We start from the raw sequence: 7,669 nt of genomic DNA on the forward strand, positions 1-7,669 counted from the left end.
CACGGACAATAACGAAGCAAGTGGGTACACCGCGGCATCGGTGGCGGCACGGGTGTGTCCACGTGCTGCGTCCTCTGTGTCAGCGCTACCAATTTTTTTTTCAATGTGTTAAGTTGGTTCATTTGTGCATCTGGAAGATTCCGTGGTAACTAGGTAGTGGCGGGGTTACTGCCAGGAGAGGCGTTTCGTGTCAGTTGAAAAAGGACCGCCTCAGTCTCACTTCTTGTAGAGGTACATACAAGACAGAGAGTTGGCGGTATACTTTAGTTTTTACGCCAAGCAGTATATCTCTAAGCAGCCTAGTAAATTTTCGTTTCCACACCAGCAGGAATATCCAAGGCTACTGGCCACACACAGGGTACACAACCAAACTATTGGCACCGCTAGGGCCCGAGCCTGGGCCCTACAAGAAGTGAAAGAAGAACCCGTCATCTTGGCGACTATGGTACACCCACACGTGAAGATGGGGAGACAGGCGCTGATTTTGATTCAGCGTCTGAGGAGGAAGAGGGCGCATTTCCAGGAGACAGTTGAAACAAGAGGAAGGGAGAGGCAGTGCCTGAGACGATATCATACCCACGCGTGCCGCTTTCCTCCTCGCCCTTCCACTGACGCTTCTCTTCGTTTTCTTTCTCCCGAAGCTGCTGCATTCGGGAACCCGTCTCCGGGAATCCTAGGTAAGGGCTGGCTGAGCCTCTGGTTTTTCAGTAGTGCGTATCAAGGTGTTTTTCAGTAGGGCATGTCAAGGTGTTTTCTCTATTTCGGGTGGGTCTGTATCACGAAATTAAATAGGCATGCTTTGGAGCATGCCTACAGTGAGCCAAAGATGCGGAAGTTGTTTCCGATCGGCAAGACCGGAATCTCGTTGATTGATTGTAGGCTTTAACGCGCCGACGCAACGCAAACACCGGAATCTCAGTTTCCTAAATGCTTCGCGAAGAGGTGGAATGGAGGCTGATTCCTGAAGTCACCGTCAACTCGGCCGCCGAACGTGCTACTGTGACATATGTCATGGCTGTGACGTACGCAACGACGAGGTGCCACTGACAGTCCGTACTACCCGCTACGCTGGCCGCAGCAGGGTGGTCCAAGGTAACGAACATCTGGAGGACGCAGGACAACCGACCGCTGCGCTTCATTGCGACCTACACTCTAAGAAATCGGGGGAGCAGTTGAAGAGTCCAACAGTCATTGTACTCCTGCAAGCGTTGGCGCGCTCCCCTCGAAAGCTGCGGGGAGTTGGATGTAATGTTCGCTCCCATGAGGAGGAAGAGCAAAACTGACCGCGTACTCTTCTCGTGCGCGGCGGAGTGCAGCCCCAGTTCCGCTCCCGCACCAGTGAAGAGTAAAGCTGCACATCGTCTCCTCTCTCCAGTACGAAGAGTAAAATTGCAATTTCATTCTTGTCAAGTGCGGGAGTAAGCATGGAGAGGCGCTCCTACCATTTACGAACACCAACTCATCAGCGATGTTTTATTTGCATACGTATATATTATATAAAGCAGTTGTGTAAAAAGCGTCCGAGTACTTCCGCCGCGTATTCTAAACGTGCAAGAATATGAATTCATGTAACGATTGCTCGCAGCGTTCAGTGACATGAATGGAGCAAGCTTGACAAAACTAAAAAAAACGCATGTCTCGATTTGGTTTTGTTTCTTTGTTTTGTTTTTTCCTCTGTAATGGCTTAGTTATCGACATTTAAAAAGTTGTCAGACTATGCATCATAAAAGGTGCGCACCACGGAGGAAAGAATACTGCGCGCCGATTTCAGCGATTACGCCGATTACACCGAGGACGTCCCAGCGGCGGGGGCGCGGCGGTGGACGCCGCGTCTCCGTAGCTCAGCCCGACGAATATACGGCGTACTACCACGGCGGATTTTCCGCCACGCGATCTCGCGTCTACGGTGAAAGCCGACACAGGCGGTGCACCCGCAAGAACCGGGCGAGCGACGACTGATCGCGCCAGACCGTGATGTCCCGCCAGCGCGGAACACAGGGCTGCGCTTTGTAAACCATGTGCTACGCACGAAGTGGACTTTCAAACAGACGCTTCATCCAACATGGGAAGTTCGACCTGCCCTTATGGTCATGCTTGCATGCTTGAACACAGTACGACGCGTGCTCGCATCGAATAGGAGAAACTAGGTTTTGAGAATTAAAGGTATAATTATTGAGAAAACTGAGGTTACAGTGGATCAGGACAGAATAGCACGGGGAGAAAACGTCTCACGCGGTGCGCAGGCGTGGGGCGACTCTCCTCGGCGAACAGCACACACACGTGACACGCCCCAGGCAAGACTCCAAAGCTCTCACTCGTTGGTATAAACATCCGGCCGCGTTCGCTGCGACGGTGGCGGTTTCAGGTGTTTCGTGCTCCGGGCTTGGCCCCTCGGCAGGCTGCCGGTGTCTGTTTTCGTTTTCGCCTTCTCGGCGCCAGCATTCTCGGCGCGAGAATTATCCGAAGCTTCGGAGACGGCTTGCTCAACATGGGAAGTTTGACCTGCCCTTATCGTCATACTTGCTTGAACGCAGTGTGACGCGTGCTCGCTAACTGCTTGCATGCCTGTGCGTCAGCGTTAGATAACGAACACGTAAGCAAGCCGTATATTAGTTCGTTCGTGCGTGCGTGCATGCGTGGAACTAGTTTTTATTTCGGACGGACATCACAGCTGCGGCGGCGCAGAGGCCGATACCGGAACTATATGCACTGTGTAGCAATGCGCGCGCAAGCCGCCGGACCAGCCGGTGTGCAGTCGCTGCCTTTGCAGGCTTCGCACCTTAAGCTTGGGATCTTGGGATGACGACCATGGATTTATCTACCGGACGAAGAAATGCTGGCTGGAAGTGGAGGTAAGCCATTAGTTAACCTGGTATTCTTATATTGTGTATTTAGCGAAGGAGAGTTGCTCTCTAGCTTCGGTCCGCGGAAGCGGCTAACCCTAATGTTTTCGTCACTCATTTTGACCGTTGCTTAGATTTGAAGGGCGGCTTTTGTACCCGTGTGCAAACAGCGTCGAGTCTTGCACCGTTTCAATCCCTTTGATTCGTGAAGTGTTGGTATCCTAGCCGAATGTTTTCGCAGGTAAGAAGCACGGTCGCGCGAGTAGTCGCAGCGCTACCCTGTATTCTTAACTCGGCGGCTAGGGTTAGAGTGGCTGCCGTGCAGTAGCTGTGGCTACCTGCGCGGCTCCAAAGAATTTCGTACAGTAGGCTGAGTGATAGGAGCGCGTCTAGCGCGTAGAAGTCACTAAAGTTACAATGATTTTAGTTACCGCCGCGCGTACTGCAGCAGACTGAAATCCTGTCCAGACAGGTTTTTTGCGTTTTGATTTGTACTCTTAGCTCGGCGGCTAGGGTTAGAGTGGCTGCCGTGCAGTAGCTGTGGCTACCTGCGCGACTCCAAAAAATTTCGTACAATCTGCTGAGTAATAGGAGCGCGTCTAGCGCGTGGCAGTCACTAAAATTACAATGATTTTAGTTACCGCCGCGCGTACTGCGGCAGACTGAAATCCTGTCCAGATAGGTTTTTTGCGTTTTGATTTGTACTCTTAGCTCGGCGGCTAGGCGGCTAGGGTTAGAGTGGCTGCCGTGCAGTAGCTGTGGCGACCTGCGCGGCTCCAAAGAATTTAGTCCAATAGGCTGAGTGATAGGAGCGCGTCTAGCGCGTGGCAGTCACTAAAATTACAATAATTTTAGTGACCGCCGCGCGTACAGCAGCAGACTGAAATGCTGTCCTGACAGGGTTTAGGTTTTTTGCGTTTTGATTGAGGGCAGGATGGCCGGAGATGGGACTGTTAAGGGGTAACTACATGCCTCTAAGCTAATGAGCGACGCGAGAAAACTCACTCATTGGGTACGGCAAACAGGTATTGTGGGCGACACAGACAAAATTTTTTTACACAGGCCGCTGACGGCGGCAACTGCGGCAGGCGACGGGCCGTCGCCGTCGCGGGTTTATACCGGCCAGAAGCAGCCCACGAGCGAGCGGCAGCAACGACGACAAATGGCATTGGCAGCAGTGCATTATTTTTTTTTTCGTTTGTCGCTGTCGCCCATAGTGTTTGTTGTACCCATTACGGTACTTTTTTCGCGTCGGTTGTCGCCGTCGCTGCGTGTGGTTTAATGTTCGAGCGTTCTGATCGTTCAATAACGAGCCTATTGGTTTTCATCAGGTGTTACGATCTGCAGCGTGCATGCAACGAAGCGTACTCGAGAATGAAAAAAACAGTAGCTATATGCCCCATAGCAACTTTTACACGCTGTACTTGTGAACGTATAATGGGCCGTACGTTGCAGTCGGCTGAGGGCAAAATCCTATGCAAATTAATCAGGGATTATAACGTTACAAAAAGAGTTCTCTTTACTTAAATTTTGTTAAATGTTTTTATACGGGGAACGATAGCGGGGTAAACAATAGAAGCTACGGACACGTAAGCACTAATGGGTTTGGGGCGCATTGCGTAGGCAGACAGCTGTAGGGCGCGCTGTCTGACATGACATTGACCAAGTGGCACAATGAGCGTGGCTGCATCCAAGGTCACCGCACATTCGCATGTAGACTTGTGACTGCGCCAAGCAGTATTGCATTCCAATACGGGTTCAATGCGTTCACTCGGCGCAAAAACTAATCTATCACGTCGTCAAACTCGTCAATTTTTTTTTTCATTGTTGAACTTCTTCCTATGCAGGAACCACGGGAAGACAGTACTTGCCCGAAGATTTTTTTTTCCTGAGAGAGAACGAGATCCCCGAGGCGTCAGCAGGAGTGGCCGTCGCATTCAAGACACTTCTGCTCACATCCTTGGACATCGTGGATGAGTTCCCATTGCTGCTGTCTGTGTTTTCAAAGGGGAAGCGCACCTTCTTGCTTCTGTAGACGTTACTTCGGCTCAAGCACGGTGCCCTGGTCGGTACTGTTCTGAAGGCCGCCACCAACACTATGAAGCATTCAGCTAGAACGTGTTTGTTTTTAATAGCAAGTTATGCCTTTTTTAAATCTTACTAGCGCATCCTCATTTGAGAACCACCCGCCTAAAAAACCCAGTGGGAATGTTTCCGGTGGTTTCCTATTGTCCCACCAACATATATCTGTTGCAAAGTTCCCGTGTCAGTGGCTTTGTATCTTTGTGTTGATTGCACCTTGTAATGCGCTAATAGTAATCCACGCTGAATAGTTTTAGTCCAAGATTTTTGTTTCGCAAAATTTATTTGTAAATGTTTTTGATGTGTCCTAAATAAGAGCTGGCTTTCCAGTCCATGTGAAGCACTCACTGATGTACTAAGGCCACTTTGTTTTATGTTAATACTGTTAACTATTTTCCCACTGCTGTATTTCTACTGACGTTTTCGTGCTAATGCCAGTACCTTTTTATTTGTGGGTGTTAATGTCATTTTTATTGTCTTAATTTAATGTTTGTATTTCAGTGTTATCAATTGCTTTGCTGCATTTTTATTTGTGAATTTTTCTTGGATGTATCCTCAATAGGCGTTACGTCTCCTGTGTGCATGTGGAGTAAGAACCGTTTTTATGCTGTGATATTTTAATTCAAAATGAATTGCTTTTTGTGTGAAATTGCACAATGAACCGATTGTTGTGGTATTTTTTTGAAAAATAAAGTCTGACCTTGTTTTTTCTTCTTTTCCATGTTTCAAAATGGCTTGTCCTGTTTTGTTTGCTTGTAACTGCCTATAGTACCATCGTGAGGATGGGGGGTGGGGGGGGGGGGGGGGGGGGCTAGTAGCAGGCGGAGCGAAAACACGCTGCCTCGCGGGGAATAGCAGAACGCTCTTGAGGCGTAACGAGATGCTTTACAAGAGAGAGTAGTAGTACCCGTCTGCAGTAACCGGGAACGCCGAAACCCATAGAGCTTATTCACGCCTAAAGGGAGTGACGGAACGCTGCCTTGTACATGGCATAGCAATTCCCACACAGGGTTCAAGTACTCCGCTTCGACAGCAGCAAGTAAATCCCACGGGGAGTGTTTCGCCTCTCGTTTGGCCGCCACGCGCTACTCCTCGGAGGAGTCGCCCAATGCTGCCAAAGAGAGTGAAATATGGGACAAAAGTTTTTACTCCTAGACAGAGTGCCCAGCACTCCTCGTCTTCTTAGAGTGTATGACTCCACTGCAGCCTTTCATTGCGGTCACGCTGTGGTTCCATTGCGTCCGCTGCCCTAGTCGCAAGCTTGGGCTTTGCTATGTTTCACCAGAGTCCACCCAGCGCGGAAGACGCTGAACAGTCTTGGGAAATCGAGGAGAACCTTCGACGTCCGCCACCGCCCTCACAGGTCCCAATTCTCGTCCATCGCGCTCCATCACCTCATCGCTCAACGTCGCCTCTTCACAGCTCTCGCTGAGCCTGTCGCCCCAGCTGCGACAGGAAAATTAAGCTCGGCAACAACTGTAGGTGGGGTCTATGGCGGCTCTGCCTCCAAGAGCTTGATTTGAATATAACATACTGATAAGGCCGTAAACACAATGAAACAGACTGTCCCTCTCGAGGGCCCGTTGAACGAGGCTAGACGGATGGCGACGATGATGACGACACCTTCCTTGGGGCACCGGAGACCTCGGACATGCCCACACGAAAACACAATCCTGGGCTGTGCAAGTTTATTGCGCGTCTTGAAGAGCACGACATCATCATTCCTCAACTAGTCTTCCAACATTTACCGGCATTTTGTCTCCGAAATGGCGTTTTGTACAAGAAGAACTTCGGCGCGAAAAGCCGATCCTGGCACATTGTAGTGCTCGACAACCTACGCAAAGAGATTATACAAGCATGTCACGACGACCAAATGCTGGGAATCTTGGCTACTGTTGCATGCTAGCGAAAATACGAGAAAATTATAATTGGCACCGCTTCCCCAAGTATGTCCGTCACTGCCCGAGAACATTCCGGGAGTGTCAGGGGCGCGAGAAACCCGCATCGCTCCTGCTGGATTTCTGTGGCCTGCCGAACCACCACTGACCCACTTTGAACACGTGGGAAAGGATTTATTCGGCCAATTTGCTAGATTCAACGTTCAAAATCGGTGGATTAATATTGGCGTAGATTACTTAATTCTATATGCAGAATCGAGAGCTCCCGCATCTTGAACAACTATCGAAATTGCGAGTTTTTTTATTGAGTCTATTAAACTTAGACATGGTGATCCGAAGGTTCTCATAACCGACCGCAGATCCGCATTAGGCTCTCGACTTGAGACGGATATCATGCGGTTAAACAACACCAGTCACTGACGTACAGCAGCCTACCACCCACAAACAAATAGACTCACTGAACGCCTTAACAGGACCACCACTGATATCACTGCTATGCATTTCGATGTCGAGCACTGTGCGTGGGATGACGTTCTTCCATTCGTTACGTTCGCCTAGAACATTGTCGTCCAAGAGACAAAAGGATTCTCTTTTGGCTTCCGTGCTAGCTATTGCGACCGCAATAGCCGTTTTTTTCGCTACCTCAGAATGCGTCGTCAGGATTGTGCCCGAAGTCTCTGGGTTTGCTTGCTGATTCACCAAGGCTACGGCAGCAGCCGCTCGGTCGTAACAGTCCGCAGCATCCACATTAAGGACATCTGTGTTCGGCCGAGATGCCGGTGAAGCGCCGAAACTCTGGTGATTCTTATGTCTTGATGATACGTCTGCATATTTCGTGGTGTGGGA

The 7,669-nt window shown here is 50.0% G+C and overlaps 1 long non-coding RNA gene across 1 annotated transcript; it reads left to right on the forward strand.

The window, feature by feature from the left end:
* The first annotated feature begins 2,291 nt into the window (after window positions 1–2,291).
* On the forward strand, window positions 2,292–5,630 carry LOC144150077 (uncharacterized). Its single transcript, XR_013318423.1, has 2 exons — window positions 2,292–2,852; window positions 4,691–5,630. It is a non-coding gene; the product is annotated as an uncharacterized LOC144150077 (long non-coding RNA).
* The last annotated feature ends 2,039 nt before the right edge of the window (window positions 5,631–7,669 follow it).

Source organism: Haemaphysalis longicornis, unplaced genomic scaffold, assembly GCF_048455015.1.
Source record: "Haemaphysalis longicornis isolate Haplotype H1 unplaced genomic scaffold, Haemaphysalis longicornis Haplotype H1 scaffold_8, whole genome shotgun sequence".
NCBI classification, from domain to species: Eukaryota; Metazoa; Arthropoda; class Arachnida; order Ixodida; family Ixodidae; genus Haemaphysalis; species Haemaphysalis longicornis.